General features: G+C 39.9%; 1 protein-coding gene across 2 annotated transcripts in view; it reads right to left on the bottom strand.

Moving 5' to 3' along the window:
• Nucleotides 1–19,575, bottom strand: part of BMPR1A (bone morphogenetic protein receptor type 1A) — a 167,626-nt gene that overhangs the window by 145,743 nt on the left and 2,308 nt on the right. The gene's annotated exons all lie outside the window — the stretch shown is intronic.

Consider the following 19,575-nt stretch of genomic DNA (forward strand, 5'->3'; position numbering starts at 1 on the left):
AAACTCCGTCTCAAAAAAAAAAAAAAAAAGAAAGAAAAGAAAGAAAAAAGAAATGTTAGAGAAAATGAACCGTATTAAGACAAAATCTTAATTAAATGAGAAGGAAGTAAGTCAAGGTTCCATGGAAAACTACAAGGAGTTTTTCATGAGATTGAAAATCATGTTTTCTATTTGATGCTAAGGAAGATGAGAGGGAGAGTGATCGGGAAGTAGCAAAGAGGGTAAAGGATAACTCCTCCAGGTCCAAGGAAAGGCGGTCTGCAAGAGAAAATTCCACTGCTTGAATGGGCTGCAAAAAAGAATCAGTATCCTCCAGTGTAAACCAAGTTTCAGTTGCAGAGGTTCTTATTCAGGAGCCCATGGCCTCACAAAATCCAGGAGGTTCATAATCTTAGATGGGAAAAAAATTACATTTTTATTTTTATGTTCACTAACCTCTAACTGAACTTTCAATTTTTCTTTACTTATGAGGGTAGGCAGGACACAAAGTCACAGTATTAGCAATACCTGTGACTTTTTAACCAAAACAAATCAGATATTCTCATCAAACTACTTGTTGCAGTCAACTCAAAGCATTATTTATGCTCATCAGTATCTAAAAATTGGGCAGTTGGTAAACTCATCCCTGGATTATTTAATGAGTTAATATTGGAAATAGATGCTTGGTGCTGAAAAGAAAAATTAGCACTGAAACAAAGGATCTTTAAGCAATGCAATTTCTCCTTCCTGGATTGCAGGAAGGGTACCCTCCATAGCCATCATGCCACAAGAGTACGATGAACAAAAGAAAGCACACAAATATATATCCCTTACCCATCTGGGGTCGTCCTTACTGCTGTGTCTCATCTCCGTTGGCTGGAGCCAAACCTCACAATCTAAACTAAAACCCGATTGGCTAACAACTTAAAACATTTCTAAATAGGTAAAAGCAATGGAGATCTGGGACATGCCTGTGAGCGTGTCCAGTACAGGTACCTTGATTAAAGTACAAGGATATAGAATGTATTGCTGTGCCTGTAAGCATGGTATGTCTAAAAGCCACATAGGATAGAGCTTAACAAAGTTATTAGCACACTTATGATTTAACAAGAAAGGAAACTTTAAAAAGGAACTTTTCTACTTTCCACAGTTAATAAAAAAATGTATTACTATATCTAAAAGTGTTAATAACTATATTTCAAAATTGTTTTCCTTCGTAAGTCTTATATATTTTATTTTACCCATTTAAAAACATTAGTCTAAGAAGGAAAACAGAGGCTGCCCAAAATAGTTAAGAATCCTTAAGAGCAAGAAAGTCAACAGAAAAAGAGGCACAATGGAAGGTCTCAGGAGTTGGAGAGCAGAGGGAGAAAAGACTCTGCCAAGGGAACAGACAGAGCTGCAGGGAAGTGACGCCCAGGATAAGGAGGGGGAAAGGAGGGAGACAGAAAACGCTAGGCGAAAAAGGCAAGCTGCGATGCACAATGCATGATGCCATCTGTACAAAGCACCAAAAAATGGATATATATTTTTGTAAATGGAAAGAAAATCTTAGGAAGATACATAAAGTAACAACAGTGGTTACCAAGGAAAAGGAAACCGCACAGAGAGAGCAACAAGTAGGGAGGAAAGCACTTTTCTGTATTGTTCCCATTGTTTACTGCAAGTTACTCCATTTTTTTAAAAAACTAGTTATTTTTAGAGGAATGCCTTTTCTGTTTTCCTTAGCATATTCTTTGGTATTACTGCAGAATACTAACGATTAGATCTCAGGTCTCTCAAAAAACTGAGTGATACATTCTCCCAGGAAATGCTGTCCAAAAAATGAAACTTTTTGTAGCAGGGAAAGATGGACATCAGTGGGAATGAATTTTGCTCTCTGGGGCTGTCATGAAACCATTAGCCTTCTGTCTGCCCTTTACAATATTTGACTTTTATGTCGAGATAAGCTGGAAACTGAAAGCCTCATCTCCTGGAGTGCTCTCCTCATGACTCAAAGCATGTCTGGGACAGGAAACTGACAAGCAGGCCAGAGATTCATAGGCAGATCTTATCAGATGTAACAGTGACAGTACTTCTCACACATCTATTGCTGGTATACAGGAACCTATGGATTTCTTTGTTTACCATGTGTAGAGCCAACTTACTGAACTCATTTATCAGTATGCCAATCGATTTTCTTGGCTTTTCTAGGTAGATTACATGCTTAGCAAAAAGCATAAACAAAGAATACATATGCTGACCTTCCCTTCAAATATTTACAACTTTTTCCCTTCAGCTTCTCTTATTCCATTGGCTGGGGTCCCCACCACTAACAAGAACACTAAAAATGAGTTTAGTATTGTTCTTCCTTCCATGGGAAATATTTTACCAGCTGGGTTTGCTACGTGCTTCAGGTAGAAAACTATCTTTTATCAGGTTGAAGAAGTTTCCTTCTTTTCTTAAAACTAGTCTATCAGAAAGAGTTACTCAGTTTCATTTAATATATTTTTTATCATTAACTGAGATTAACTCAGATGGTCATATTGTTTTCCTGCTTAGATTTATTAATTTAGTGTAAACAACACTAATGTATTTCCTAAGGTCAAATCATCCTTGAATCCTGGGCTAGATTTATGCTATAGTATCAATATGATGTTTGATTCAATTTGCTAGTGTTTTACTTTGGATTGTACAAATAGATGGTAAGTGAGAATAGCCATTTTCTTTTTCTGTTCCATCCTTGTCTGATTCTGCTAGCAGGGTTATGGCTTCAAAAAGCATCCTCTCTTTTGCATATTTTTTCTTTCTCCTGAAAATCTTTGTGTAAAATAAGAATCAATTCTTTTTAGTCTTATAAAAAACATCTGGCCCTTTGAAGTTTATTCTATCTCTGACAATTTTTTTTATCATTATTATTTCTTTACCCGTTAATGGGTTACCAAGCTTTTCCATTCCTTCTTACAATTCAGGCTTGGCCCATGGTCCAAGACCATCCTTGAATACTGACAAAGAGGAAAGCAATGATAAATTTACAACAGCATCACACTCTTTTAGTATCACTGAAGATCCCTTTATGTGTATTTAATAAAATATTGATTCCACGCTAAATATATAAATAGGATATCTAAATTTAATCCAAAAAAGTTATGTTATTTTTAGAAAATATTTTGGTTGCTCCTAGAAAATGGAGACAATTCATTTAAAGATGAATTAAAGGCCAGGCACAGTGGCCCACACTTGAAATCCCAGCACTTTAGGAGGCCAAGGCAGGCGAATCACCTGAGGTCAGGAGTTCCGAGACCAGTATGGCCATTATGGTGAAACCCGTCTCTACTAAAAATACAAAAACTAGCCAGACATAGTGGCGGGTGCCTGTAATTCCAGCTACTCAGGAGGCTGAGGCAGGAGAATCGCTTGAAGCCGGGAGGCGGAGGCTGCAGTGAGCCAAGATCACACCACTGATTCCAGCCTGGTCGACAGAGTAAGACTCCATCTCAAAAACAAACAAACAAAAAATGATAAATTAAATATATGCTGTACAACTAAAGATGTACATATCAAAATTAGCAGTAAGAATATATGCTTAGTCTAGTTAGGATATATTTTTCTTTCAGAGTTTCTTTTGCTATTTTAGCAAAGGTTCTTTTGCTATTTGCTATTATAAATAATGCACAGCTGCCTAGCAGATGCATAATTTCAGTGTTTACATTCCATTTTTTTCTAGCTTCATTTTGCTAAAGGTTTTGGATTTTCTATTTATTTGTTTATTTATTTATTTATTTATTTATGCCTATGAGTCTTGCTCTGTCACCCAGGCTGGAGCGCAATGGCGAAATCTCAGCTCACTGCAACTTCCACCTCCCAGATTCAAGTGATTCTCCTGCCTCAGCTTCCCAAGTAGCTGGGATTACAAGCACCCGCCACCACGCTTCGCGTATTTTTGTATTCTTATTTTTTTTTTTTTTAGTAGATATAGGGTTTCACTATATGTTATCCACGCTCGTCTCGAACTCCTGAGCTGAGGTGATCCACCTGCCTCAGCCTTCCAAAATGCTGGGATTACAGGCATGAGCCACAGCGCCCGGACTCCCTGGTTTTTAACCTCCCTCAGTTTAGGTTCTGCCTCCCTACATCTTATTCTATTTGAGTCTATTATTACAGAAGAACACATCCAATGTGAAACATCTTGATTTAAAAAAAAAAAAAAAAAGGCTTAAAAGTGGCAAAAGCTGAGAAGGAAGAACATTCAGAAAAAAAAAAACAGATAACTAGAATAAGACAGCCAAATTTTCAGAACTTCTATTCTATTCAGATATCCCTACTCCTACAAATTTCAAGTTTCTTATATTTCAGGTTCAGACACTCAGAATGAACTTAGCTTTACTCACCTTATTTGCACAAATTCTTAAGTTATAGTAGAAACATTAAGTAGTAGGATTTTTTAAACTTACAGCATATATACCAAAATGTATGCAGATGCTATCTTTGAGTAATATAAATATACGAGATTTTTACTTTTTTCTCAGGGCTTTTCTATGTGTTTCAATTTGTTCTATTAGCACTATTTTTGCAATTAGGAGGGGGAAAAGACTTGTTTTGAAGAAAAACTTTAAAGGAATGAGATGATTTTTAGATGTCTATGTGCCATAATCAATTACATTTAAATGACTGTTATAGAACAACAGCAATTTAATATTTCATATTATTATTCAGCAGCATTAAAGGTAAAAGTCAGATTTCATTTCTCAATCTTTTTGACTCCAAAAACTGCCTGCCCCACAGATGGACTTATTCACTTTCATTTTCAACTCAAGTTGCAGTATTTGACTTCTCTTTTTCTTCTTGTTCTCTCAGAGTAGATTTTAAATTCATTCTAAGAAATGATACAAATAACATAATTATGCTATGCAAGCATCTACCCAAGTTCAATTATTTTAAGAGTAATACTCATAGTAAAGCTGTGAAAAAAGACCTATCTCTGACCATCATCGATCAAATATGTATACATCTCAGAAATGAGAAAAGAAAAACATAAAGCACTGATTTTTAAAGAAGGTATGTGGCAAGAATTTTGGATAAATATTTTTTAAACAACTATATGCCACTGATCTTTTAATGTTAAGATACAAAGGAAAAAAATCAGTAAAGTAAAAAAATATAAATTGCAGCCAGGTACAGTGGCTCACAGGTCTAAGGCGAGAGGATCTAAGCTTGAGCCCAGAGGGCCGAGGCTACAGAGCCATGTTCACTCCACTGCACTCCAGCTGGGGAACAGAATTAGTGAGACCCTGCTTCAATCAACTAATCAATCAATATCAAAATGTTAACTGTGGAAAATTTAAATGTGGAAAATCTCTACCACATTTTAAATATTAAAAGAGAAGTTAATTGTTAAAAGTCAACTCTTTGCCTAGTATACATCCACATCTTAAAATTCTCCATTTGAGAACTAATATAATTCTGCGATTAAGAGCATGGACTCTAAAGTCAGACTGCCTGGGTTTGAATCATAGCTCTGCCACTTATGAAGTAGGGAACCCTTGACAACTTACTTAACCTCTGCAGCCTCAGTTTCTTCATGTAAAAGAGAACTGATAGCAGTACCTATATCAGAGAATACTTGCAAAGGTAAACGGATTCAGAGTAAGGAAATATGTCAGATACCAATTAATCCATCTCAATCTTGTATTTTATTGCTCGACGTTTCTTAAACTAAAACGCATTTACCTTTTATATGTGAGTATGTCTGAATATTAATTTAAAACTTCCTAAAACTCAAAATCTCATACACTAAGCAAAAATAAAATACTGGACTAGTTTCCTTTTGAGTACTTTTTATTTAATGTTTCCAAGGTTTGATAAACTCCAATTCCATAAAAAGACATTAGATATCTGAGTTAATGTTCCAATTAAAAGGGCTATCATACAATACAGAGCTTATCAACCTGAGAAAACAAATAATACACTTAATGCTAAAATAGTATTGAGAATTAGAATGCATTAGAAATAGGCCACTGAAAAGATCAAATAGTCATTTATAGTACTGTAACAGCTTCAGACAGAGAAATGGAAATGGAATTTGGTGTCCCCTGTCCAGCACAGCCTACCTGACAAGAAGGCTGATTGATGCCTGGTTACCTTATGCATTACCCACCTGAACTAAAAGGTCATTGCCACCCCTCCATCCACACTGAGACTTCTAATTTTCCTTATCCTTTGCTCAAATAGGCACAGAAAAACCAGACTGCTGCAAAATATTGCCTAGGTAATCAGATGTTCTATTCCAGGCGTCCCCAAACTTTTTACACAGGGGGCCAGTTCACTGTCCCTCAAACCGTTGGAGGGCCGCCACATACTGTGCTCCTCTCACTGACCACCAATGAAAGAGGTGCCCCTTCCTGAAGTGCAGCGAGGTGCCAGATAAATGGCCTCAGGGGGCCACATGCAGCCCACGGGCCACAGTTTGGGGACGCCTGTTCTATTCCATCTTCTGCTAGTATTCTTAACCTCCAGGACTGGTTCTCTTAGACCTCTCCACACTACGCTTCTAAGGGAAAGACACCCCAAGGGAAGGAGAAGGGAACAAAAACTACAGTGCTCCCCCCCAGGCAAATTAATCACTGCAATGACTATTCTGGCACAATTCCTTCTCCCCTGATTCTGCACACCTTAATAAGCCCTGGAAAGGATTCTGTCACTAATGCCTAGGGCTTTTTCTTTAGTATGCAGAGTCTCTGAAATCACTTTTTTTATTTGAGACAGAGTTTCACTCTATCGCCCAGGCTGGAGTGCAGTGGCATGACCTCAGTTCATTCCAACCTCCACCTCCCAGCTTCAAGCAATTCTCCTGCCTCAGCCTCCCAAGTAGCTGGGACTACAGAGGCATGCCACCACGCCTGGCTAATTTTTGTATTTTTAGTAGAGACCGGGTTTCACCATATTGCCCAGGATGGTCCTGATCTCTTGACCTTGTGATCTGCCCACCTCAGCCTCCCAAAATGCTGTGATTACAGGCATGTGCCACCACACCCAACCTAACTTCACTTTATATATAACTGTGAGGTCCCAGTCATCCATTCTGAGTGAGTGAGTGTAGAAAAGTCTGATTCTATTTTTTCTTTTTAGAGACAGGGTCTTGCTGTGTGGTCCAGGCTGGAGTATGGTGGTTATTCACATAGCACACTATTCTCATAATGTATTATAGTCTCAAACTCCTAGCCTCAAGTGATTCTCCCACCTCAGCCTCCCTAGCAGGTAGAATTACAGAGTTCAGCTCTAGCTCTACTCTTACACTAACTTCTTTGACATTGGAGGGAAAATTAAACTTCATTAGCCTCCAATTCTTGAGGTACAAAGCAGGAAAAGCCAACATTTCCTGTATCAATTTGCCAGTATTGATGATACACAGAAGTATTTTGCAAATTCAAATGTGAATATTAATATGGAAGCAAAATAGTACTAAGCAAAAAATAGAGAGAAGCAAAAAAATTAATATGGAAGCAAAAAGTAATGCATACTTTTACAAAGTATCAAGATCAGATTTAATTTTCAAGAACCCTACATATGAAGCCATTCAAACCCGCATTTTAGGATAGAACTGTCCAGTCTATTTCTTTCTCTGAAATACTCATCGTCACTAACATTCATTAAGGTACCATGTGGCAAGCACAGTGTCAAGCACTGAACTGCACTTATCATTCATTTCGTCCTCAGAGTAACCCCAAAAGAGAGGACCGTTATTACCCTCATTTTACATACGAGAAAGGGAGGCTTAGAGCAATAAACAACTTTGGCTCAAGGTCACAAACCTAGTAAGCAGAGTTTAATAAAGCACAGAAAGGAATAAACACGTCGATGGATAACTAAACTGAGAAGTAAGCCAACATTTAATTAACCTTTTTAGTTATTTCATAACCAGATAAATGGAAAGTCACAACCACCATATCAGGATTTCTTTATTTTTTAAGATATTAATACCTTCTTTGTGTAAAGGTTTAACCCCAATTAAATGACTTCTTTTGTTGTCTCTCCTCAGTGTGATCAGAGAAAACTGTTACAACAAATCATTTACTCTTCCATGCAAACTGAAAAAGTACTAAAAAAAAAAACAAAAAAACAGGCAAGAGTGCATAACTTTAAGAACAAAGGCTTGTGACCACAATTAAAGTTATTTTGCCATCCATTTAACAATCAGCATTACTACAATAAACAGGGGCTACTATAGGAACACGCAGGTTGAGGGACACCTAATAGTATAATCCACTTCATTCAACAAATGTTTCATTTTGGAGGACAAGTTTTTTAGAATGTAGTTTGAAGAAACTTAACTTATGTTCTTTATATTTAAGATACTTAAATTTATTTTCAGAAAAATGTTACTTTATTATTATTCCTTGCCCTTACAGCCAAAAAAACATCAACTTGGCCACTGTTAGAGAAGAAAAACTTTTCCTACACCCTCTTAGGTTCACTAATTTAGGTTTCATAAATTAAACTGACAAAAGACACATCTGCAAGAGAAATGACAGATTTGATTCACATATGTAGAAAAGTTCACAGAAAAATGTGGCCCAAGGGGGCTGTCCGAATTTGGGGCTCATGTACCAGCTTACTAGGGGAACTAGAAAAAAAGAACGGGCTCTTACAGGAAAACAAGTAACTTTTAGGAAAGATAAATGAATCCTTAGGAGAACAGTTGGAGACAGGATAGTTTGTAACAATGTCTGCTTAGGTGTGGTGCCAAATTCTCTCCAGTGACAAAACTCAATCTTCCCTGATTTGTGACAACTGGAGGTTATCACAATTGAGTTCTTCGGAGAGGATTTGGAGAGGATTTCGTTTTAGGCAGACAAGGGAGTTCGGGGCAGGGGGTGGGGCGAAGCTATTCTCAGATGTCTTCAGATTAAAATATATGTTTTGTTTGTTTGAGACAGGGTCTTGTTTTGTCACCCAGGCTGGAATGATAAGATCACAACTCACGGCAGTCTCAAACTCCTGGATTCAAACGATCCTCCCACCTAAGCCTCCTGAGTTGCTGGGACTACAGGTGCATATACTACCACACCCCACTAATTTTTAAATTTTTGTAGAGGCAGGGTCTCAACATGTTGCCCAAGCTGGTCTCAAGCTCCTGGGCTCAAGTGATCCTCCTGCCTCTGCCACCGAAAGTACTGGGTGGGGATTACAAGCACGAGACATCATGTCCCCAAATAATTTTTATGTTGCAGTAGCATACTCTGCCACAGATACAAATAACTGAACATTTAGTTTGTACAAAGCATGCATTTGTACAATTTTGTTGGCAATACAAAATATTTTAGCACAAAAATCAGACCAAGGAGCTTATAACAAGTTGAGAGTATAAGACAAATGAGACTTAAAATTTTTTGTTTTTAAATACTCATACAACAGCAAAGAAACCTTATATCATGGATGTTATTTTCAGCTGGCAAACTGGCAAAGATATAAATAGACTTATATGATTATGTTGGAAGGGGAGAACATACTCAAATACTGTTGGCTGGAATATGAATGGTTATGAAGACTTTGCAGGGTGGCCTGGCACTTTCTATCAAACCTGCATGGCTTCTCTTATAGTAAGTGCATTTCTAAGAATTCACCTTGTAAAACAAAAACAGTCTCACAGGATATGTACGAACACCACAGCAGTATTGGTAATGTTAAAGAAAAAACTGGAAATAATCTAATTATTCATTAAGAGGAGACTGATAAATAAAATTAAGGTATAACCATAAAATAGAATAACTACTTAACTACCATAAAGAATAAGGATATTGAGGCTGGGTGTAATGGCTTACACCTGTAATCCCAGCACTTTTGGAGGCCTAGATGGGAGGATCACTTTAGCCCAGGAGTTGGAGACCCACCTGCACAGCATGATGAAATCCCACCTCCACACACACAAAAAAATTTGTAATTAGCTGGGTGTGGTGGCATGCACCTGTGGTCCCAGCTACTCAGGAGGCTGAAATGGCAGGATTGCTTGAGCCCAGGAGTTGAAGGCTGCAGTGAGCTATGATTGCACCACAGCACCACTCCAGCCTGGGCAACAGAACAAGAACTTCCCTTGAGAAAAAAAAAAAAAAAGAATGAGGAAATTGAAATTTACTGACATAAAAAGAACCCCCCTATATATTCACTGAAAACAAAGTTAAAGATGAGGATGTACAGTATGTCCCCATTTTAGGAAAGGGGGACAGAAAAAAAGGAAGGCAACAGAAAAGAAAATTTTTTTCTATCTTTCAGCAGTAGCAATCTTGGGTCACAGGTGAGGCAGGATTACAGAAGCCTTTCACTACTTCGTTACTGTTTGAAGTTTCAACCACAAATATGTGTAACTTCTGTTAATAGAAAAAACACACAATTCTAGACCAGGCACGGTGGCTCATGCTTGTAATCCCAGCACTTTGGGAGGCCAAGGCAGGTGGATCACAAAGTCCGGAGTTTGAAGACCAGCCTGTCCAATATGGTGAAACCCCGTTTCTACTAAAAAGTACAAAAATTAGACAGCCATGGTGGTACACAGCTGTAGTCCCAGTGACTCAGGAGGCTGAGGCAGGAGAATTGCTTGAACCCAAGAGGCAGAAGTTGCAGTGGGGGGAGTTCGCGCCACTGCACTCTAGCCTGGGCAACAGAACAAAACAAAACAAAAACACAGTTCTACTGTAATACACAGGGAAGCTATACTAGAGTTTCACCAAGCGTATTAGCATATTAAAAGCTCTGAGATGGGTTTGTAGTAAAGAAATCTAATATGCCAATAGATGGTACAAAAAATACCAAAAGACTATCTTCAAATAATGATGTGGCAAAGAGATAACTATGAGGCTTGGACCACTGAGAAGGGTTTCATAGGAGAGGAAAAAAAAGTTGTTTTTTTTTTTTTTTTTTGAGATGGAATCTCCCTCTGTCACCCAGGCTGGAGTGCAGTGGCGTGATCTTGCCTCACTGCAACCTCCACCTCCCGGGTTCAAGTGATTCTCCTGCCTCAGCCTCCTAAATAGCTGGGATTACAGGCGCACGCCACCACACCTGGTTAATTTTTTTTTGTTTTTGTTTTTGTTTTTTTGAGACAGAGTTTCGCTCTTGTTACCCAGGCTGGAGTGCAATGGCGCGATCTCGGCTCACCGCAACCTCCGCCTCCTGGGCTCAGGCAATTCTCCTGCCTCAGCCTCCTGAGTAGCTGGGATTATAGGCACGCGCCACCATGCCCAGCTAATTTTTTGTATTTTTAGTAGAGACGGGGTTTCACCATGTTGACCAGGTTGGTCTCGATCTCTCGACCTTGTGATCCACCCGCCTCGGCCTCCCAAAGTGCTGGGATTACAGGCTTGAGCCACCATGCCCGGCCATGTCTAAAGATTCTGAACCCAAACCCAGAATCGGATATTTAGGTGACTTAGGCTGATAAAATAGTAGGAAAGTAAACAAAGCATAAAAGGCTGACTTGGCCAGAGCAGGAGACCAGTCGGAGGTATTTTAGATTTTCTATTGTAAGCAAATAAGAAATCAGAAGAAAATACTTAATAAATAGGGATGATGACTGAAGCACTATTTCAGAAACAGTCTAAGATACACCATCAAATTCAACATGCAATTATTCCCTCACACTTTTATTACATGAAAGATTATAGGCCAGGTACGGTGGCTCACGCCTGTAATCCCAACACTTTGAAAGGCTGAGGCAGGTGGATCACGAAGTCAGGAGTTCAAGACCAACCTGACCAAGATGGTGAAACCCCTTCTCTACTAAAAATACAAAAAATTTAGCCGGGCGTGGTGGCAGGTACCTGTAATCCCAGCTACTCAGGAGGCTGAGGCAGGAGAATCACTTGAACCTGGGAGGCAGATGTTGCAGTGAGCAGAGATTGTACCAGTGTACTGCAGCCTAGGTGACGGAGTGAGACTCCATCTCAAAAAAAAAAAAAAAAAAGGATTATAAAATGAAGAGACAGAATAATCTGTCACCCAGTGATTGTATTTCGTTGATTTGCTGAACATTTAAGATACTTCTGAATAGTTACCAGTGAAATATTTTTATTTTACGACATTTTTAAATGACTTCTTGAAAAATGCAGACATTAAGAGCCTCACCAAAATTTAACTGCCTTCAACATTTCCTAACAAGAGCTTCCTTAACCTAGGAATCTAAAATATTCTTAAATACAAATTTAAAACACTCAAGACCTTATACTCTTGAAATACATTACAAAGCATTTTAATTACTAATAAGAAACTTACCTACAAATTTTAATATACATAAGACAGTATCAAAGCTATCCAAGTCTCCTACAGATTTCTCACCTTCAAAACAGACGATCTGTATTCTCAACATTTCAATACTTTACCCAAAGGCTAAAGAAAGAAAAATTAATGCTCAAAAAAGGAGATAAGAAAACAGGATACAGGAAGAGCACCACTGGCATAAGCCATATTCCCTCTGGTACTTGCAAGGACTGCCAGGGCTGGCAGTGATTTTTCAGCCAAAAGTCAGAAGTCCAGTGATGTCATTAGTACGAAAAGCTTTATATGACCTTCAATTTCAGCAGCGAACCGTGCTGCAAGTCATGGGATTTTCTTCCTTTTTTTCTTTTTTAAGCAGAGAAATGATCTTAAAGTTCACCATGTCCCTTTTACTTTTTAAGATAAAGAAACGATTCGGATTGGTTAGTGGGGCATCTAAGACTGCACAGTACTCAGTAGTAAAACCAGTATCAGACATTATTTATAAAAAATTAGAAACTGAAACGTAATCATTCTGCTGCTGTACAGCTTTTTATATTTCCCAAATTATCCACAACAGATGTATTGCTTTTGTAATTTTTAAAAAGCTGCAAAACCTGCTCACTTTCAATACACTGAATACTTCCAAAAATAGTCTGGTCTCACTCTGCAGGCTACCTTCTCAGGAAAGCCTCCAAAGTACCTGCATCCTAGACAGACCAGCTTCCCTTATCAGTCTTGTAACACTCCCTAGACTTCCTTTTCGTAGATCTTAACATAACTATAACTAGGTAATTATTTAATGTCTATCTTCTCTACCCAGGCCTTAAGTTGAAATTTCTCAAAGCTGGACAGGCACAGTGACTCACACCTGTAACAATATCAGCACTTTGGGAGGCCGAGTCAGGTGGATCACCTGAGGTCAGAAGTTGAGACCAGCCTGGCCCACATGGCAAAACCCTGTCTCTACTAAAAATAGAAAAAGGAGCCAGGCGTGGTGGCAGGCACCTGTAATCCCAGCTACTTGGGTGGCCGAGGTAGGAGAATTGCTTGAATCTGGGATGCAGAGGCTGCAGTGGAGGTGGAGGCTGCACTCCCTCCTGGGCAACAGAGCAAGACTCAATCTCAAAAAAAAAAAAAAAAAATTATCAAGGCTCTGTTTTAGGCTCCTCACTAGACCATACAAGGACGTCCTGATGTGAGGTCTACAGTATAACTGTGAAATCTTATTTGTATATTTTTCTTCAGATTCTAAAAGAATGACCTTTTAAAAAGATTAAGAACCAAAAGATAGTAGATTTATGTTGTTTGCCTATCCAGGATCATCTTTTCTTTGGGCAACTACCACTTGCCCATCCCAGAATGATTCCAGAAAGACAATCAGTTGCCGTACTGAAACAGCTCCCAGACTGCTCCAGTGAGCATGTGAGCCAGGCCTGGCCGACGATGGCACCCCACTCTCTATGTAGACCCAATAAGGATCGCTCCAGAAAACAGACTAGATATACCCAAAAATGAAGTTCCTCTTTTCCCCTCCTGATTCCACAGCAGTCTGGCTCATATAAGCCTAGAGCTACCAGTGGTCTTCCTCTGCCAGATAAATGCACCTGCTGAAATGAGACCACCAAAGTGAAGAATAGAGAAGGCAACCTCAATTCCACCACATTTGAGCACTTAGGTCCAGCCACGTCTATTTCTAGACCTTTCAAAATCATGAGGGTTAGCAGGGAGAAGCTTTTCCCTCCTTTAAATTGAGTTAGGGTTATCACTTGCAAGCAAGACTCACTTGAGAGAGCCACCCAATTCCCACTGTCGGAATATAAAATCTTTACAGCCATGATTCCCAAATGCCTGCCGCCAGTACAAATCTCTGTCAAACCCCAGACTCATATAGACGACCGCCAAGAGGAAATCTCTACTTGGTTGTTTCAGACACCTCAAACTCCATGTGATCGAACCAATACTATTTTCTTCCACAAACCAGCTCTCCCTCCACATTTTTCATCTCAGTCACCAGCATCTACCCTGCTTTCCAAGCTAGAAATCCAGGCATTGTTCTTGCCAATCCCATTCCGTCTCTCATCCATAGCTAGTTATCACTTCCTGTCCATTCCAGGCCCTAATTATCTGCCACTGTCTTAATCCATTTATGCCTGAGGTTGCAATTTTTTGAATTTTTGCAATCAGATCTTGGCGATGACCTTGAGCAGGATATAAATAACTCCCACATGCTTAGCGTTCCAATAATGGAACACTAGGCATAAATGGGTTTAATCTGGGCCAGGCCAGAAAGACCTTCCTACAAGTTTGAATATCTCCAGTCTTCCTTGCTTCAAAATGATTTTCCAGCATGTCATTAATCCCCTTAACTGCAAATCTGATTATAATATTTTATCCCTATATCCAGCACACCCCTGTCCTCTTTCATAAGTATACACCTGGAGCAAGAGCCAAGCTCCACTGTTCCACACTTCAGTGGTATAACAAATCTGTGCCATAAGAAAGGAAGGCTCGCCAGGCACAGTGGCTCACATCTGTAATCCCAGCACTCTGGGAGGCCGAGGCGGGCAGATCAGCTGAGATCAGGAGTTTGAGACCATCCTGACCAACACGGAGAAGCCCCATCTCTACTACAAATACAAAATTAGTCAGGCATGGTGGTGTATGCCTGTAATCCCTGGCGCCACTGTACTCCAGCCTGAGCAACAAGAGGGAAACTCCACCTCAAAAAAGCCAGGTCAGGTGGCTCACACCTCTAATCCCGGCACTTTGGGAGGCCGAGGCTGGCAGATCACAAGGTCAGTAGTTTGACACCAGGTGTGGTGGTATGCGCCTGTAATCCCAACTACATGGGAAGCTGAGGCAGGAGAATCACATAAACCCAGGAGGCAGAGGTTGCAGTGAGCTGAGATCATGCCTTTGCACTCCAGCCTGGGCAACAGTGCAAGACTCCATCTCAAATAAATAAATAAATAAATAAGGCTGGTCGGAAACATAAAACTGTAAGAGTAACAAAGTGTACAACATCAGAGTAAATAAAAGATATGCACAGATAATTTACTCACCTATTCACGGTCTATTCAAATTTACTCACCTATTCAATGTCTATTCAACAGTTCTATATTAAACTGCCCATATGAACTTGGCTTAGGGACCACAGGGCCCACCCTGAGATGGAGTCTACTGATGATCTGATCTCCCTAAGCCCCCTAACTAGTGCTCTTTTCAAAAAACATATCCAAGAGCTTTGCTAAGGGAGAGAAATCCTATTCATCAATTCTAAGATACATCCATTTTTCATATTTTAGCATGTCTGGAATTGGGTGCACCTTACAATCAATGGCTTCTTACAACTAAAAGCATATTTTCTTTATAAGTGATCTTACAATGGACATACCTCAATGCAACTCAATATTTAATCTTGTTAAAAAGTTGGTCCAACCTAGTCAATACAGACCTTGTGATGTTAAAAAGACAAGCCGAAAATCTAGTAAAAGGTGGGAAAGTAGAAAAGGAGAAGAAATGGTTTCTACTCTAAAATTTAGTGTGCTAGGAAACCCACTTTCCTTTCTCTCCATGGTTCGCTGTTCCTAAGATCCAACAGTCAGATCAGGATAGTTCAACAGCTACTGCTAGGCTAGACAGGAGCCTTTCCTCATTTACTCATTTTAATACGCAGTCGGTTACAGACTCAGCCTGCAAACCAGTAGTGGAACTAATCTTTGTACAGAAACTGCTATAAAGGCCAGGCACAGTGGCTCATCTCTGTAATCCCAGCACTCTGGGAGGCCAAGGCCGGTGGATCATCTGAGGTTGGGAGTTCGAGACCAGGCTGGCCAACATGGCAAACCTCCACCTCTGCTAAAAATACAAAAATTAGCCAGGCACGGGGGTAGGCACCTATAATCCCAGCTACTTGGGAGGCTGAGGCAGGAGGATAGCTTGAACCCAGGAAGCAGAGGTTGCAGTGAGCTGAGATGAAGATCATGCCACTGCACTTCAGCTTGGTTGACAGAGGGAGACTTCGCCAAAAAAAAAAAAAAAAAAAACACCTGCTAGAAAAGAACAAACGACTAATGGAACTGCACTTTTAACTTGCACATATACCTCTACCTCCGCGGTTCGAACAATTCTCCCTGCCTCAGCCTCCCAAGTAGTTGGGATTACAGGCACCTGCCACGACGTCCAACTAATTTTTGTAGTTTTAGTAGAGACGGGGTTTCACCATGTTGGCCAGACTGGTCTTGAACTCCTGACCTCAGGTGATCTGCCCACCCCAACCTCCCAAAGTGCTGGGAATACAGGCATGAGCCACTGCACCCAGAATAGCTAATTTTTTTTAAACAAGTAGAATAAAATATTAGATCTTTAAAACTGTATGCCAAAAAAAAAAAAAAAAAGAGGTGGAATTTGAAAAGGACCTTCAAGAATGGGTAGGACTTGGAAACATGACAATTGGCCACAGATGCAGTCCAAGTAAATAGTATAAGCAACAACCCAGGAGAAGTGGAGGAAGGGGAGAACACGTGCAGGGAGCAAAAACTGAGAGATAAGAATAAGGCATTGTTGCTGGGTGCAGTGGCTCATGCCTGTAATCCCAGCACTTTGGGAGGCTGAGGCTGGCGGGTCACAAGGTCAGGAGTTCCAGACCAGCCTGGCCAAGATGGTAAAACCCCGTCTCTACTAAAAATACAAAAAAAAAATTGAGCCAGGCGCAGTGGCAGGTTCCTGTAATCCCAGCTACTCCGGAGGCGAAGGCAGGAGAATAGCTTGAACCTGGAGGGGCAGGGGTTGCAGTGAGCCGAGATCGCGCCATTGCACTCCAGCCTTGACAACAAGAGCAAAACTCTGCCTAAAAGAAATATATAAAAATACAAAAAAAACAAAATCAGCCCGGTGTAGTGGCACACACCTGTAGTCCCAGCTACCTAGAAGACTGAGGCAGGAGAATGGCTTGAACCCAGGAGGCAGAGGTTGCAGTGAGACGAGATCACACTTAAAAAGTTTGCGCTTTAAAAGGTCATACCCACTGCACTCCAACCTGGGCGATACAGCGAGATTCCGTCTCAAAAAAAAATAACAAGTTAAATCTGAGGCAAATACCACAGAAAAGATTGCATTTAACGGAAGACCTTGGAAACTTCAGAGTGGAGAAGTGGCAAGAACTGAGCTTAAAGATCAATTTAGGCAGAAATGTATAAGATAAATTGGATAAAGGAGAAAAGTGAAGGCAAGAAAATCGTAACATTAGTCCAAGTGGGATGAGAACTTGATTCAGAGTTAGAGGGTGGGGGTGAGGGCAGAGAACTATGTGAAAGCCAAATAACACTGATTTGAAAATAAATTTCTGAAGAAACATTAAAATTCACATGAGAAACAGAAAATCTACACAATCCAACAGCTATTAAAAAAAACTGGAGCCGGGCACGGTGGCTCACACTTATAATCCCAGCACTTCAAGAGGCCAAGGTTGGCAGTTCAGGGCCTGCCTGGCCAATATGGTGAAACCCTGTCTCTACTAAAAATACAAAAATTAGCCAGGCACCATGGTACATGCCTGTAGTCCCAGCTACTCAGGAGGCTCAGGCAGAAGAATCCCTTGACCCTGGGAGGCAGAGGTTGCAGTGAGCCACTGCACTCCAGCCTGGGCAACAGAGGCCAAAAAAAATGAAGTTATTATTCAAAGTTCTCTCCAGAAAAAAGTAGTAGTCACTACTGGTGATACCAATGTGTCAAGGTAGTAAGTCACCAATGGTGACTACTACAATGATATCAATATGAATTCAGAATTGTCCCATAGAAGGAATAGAGAGCAGAAGAGTTATATCATAAAATAGAATCAACAGATGTTGGATACAAACAAGATATAAAGCAATGGGAAAAGGTTTGGGTTTGGTATGACATCAACAGAAGTAAAGAACACCAAAGACACAAGTTTGCTAAGGACAACTTGTTTGCTCAGTTTGAACCAGAACAATCAGGTACAGATATGCATAAAGCAACTGAAAAAAAAAACAGGATTCAGAAGAGAAATAAAGAACAAAGAATTGAGAATTATTCCGACAGAAAGGTCTGAACAATAATTCTAAGGGACTAGAGGTGTAGAGAAAAAGTGACCTGAAAAGTGAAACCTGAAGAATTAACATTAAAGAGGAAAGGAGGAACAGTTTAAAGTCACAGAAGGCCCCTCTTCATCTAGTTAACTTTTGCTCATCCTTCGAAATTTGCCAGGGTTCCAACAGAGCAGTTATTATTATTATTATTATTATTATTATTATTTTGAGACAGAGTTTCACACTTGTTGCCCAGGCTGGAGTGCAGTGGCACAATCTCGCCTTACCACAACCTGCATCTCCCAGGTTCAAGCAATTCTCCTGCCTCTGCCTTTCAAGTAGTGAGTAGCTGGGATTACAGGCATGTGCCACCATGCCCAGCTAATTTTGTATTTTTAGTAGTTTCTCCATTTTGGTCAGGCTGGTCTTGAACTCCCAATCTCCAGTGATGCACCCACCTCAGTCTCCCAAAGTATTGAGATTACAGGCATGAGCCACCAAGCCTGGCCCCAACAAAGCATTTTTAAGGAATCTTTCCCAGTTCACCACAAGCAGACAGGTCTCCAGTTGAAGTTCTTATAATATTCTGCACCTTCATTAAAATTACAATTATATTTAACTAGAGACTTTATTTTTCAATATGCATTTCCCCACTAGACTAGGCTCAATGAGGGAAGGATCAGTTGTATCTTACTCCCTTGCACCCTGAGTATTAATTTAAATGCAATGTATAGATGAATGAAAGCCAAAGAGAGGCATCTGACGAATGCAAAGTCGATATTAAATGTTACAGAAAGCTCAAGGAAAGGATTTAGGAAAAGGTGCTTAAATGTGTTGATTAGGTTACAGTTCCTTGTGAAAGTGAAATCCAGACAACAAGGGGTTAAGAAGTGAGTGGCCAGCCACCAACCAAGCAAAGGCAGGAAAAGTAGACTACTCTTGGCAATCTCTAGAGATGGACTGTGAATGACTGAATTTTAATTTCAATGTTGCACCAGTTTGCAGTTCTTTGATGACCATGTGCTACTTTCATTACGAATAAGCTTTTTAAAATGTTAATAAGATTTGAAAAGGGAAAGCAGCAACAAGGCAACTTGAAGGGTGGCCGACTTAAGAAAAGATTTTTCTAAATTGAAGAAATCTTAAGCACATTTGTACTTTTAAGAACCCAAATACAGCAGACAAAATAACTCACGCTCCACTAAGCAGGAAAATTAGAGGGGAAAAAACCCAAGGTGTTAACTAATTTTAAAAAAGACCAAAAAAAAAAAAAATTCTCTCTCTGACGGAAGGAATTTAGAGAAGGAGCTCCCGGTAG

This window comes from Saimiri boliviensis, chromosome 12 (genome assembly GCF_048565385.1).
Source record: "Saimiri boliviensis isolate mSaiBol1 chromosome 12, mSaiBol1.pri, whole genome shotgun sequence".
Taxonomy (NCBI): domain Eukaryota; kingdom Metazoa; phylum Chordata; class Mammalia; order Primates; family Cebidae; genus Saimiri; species Saimiri boliviensis.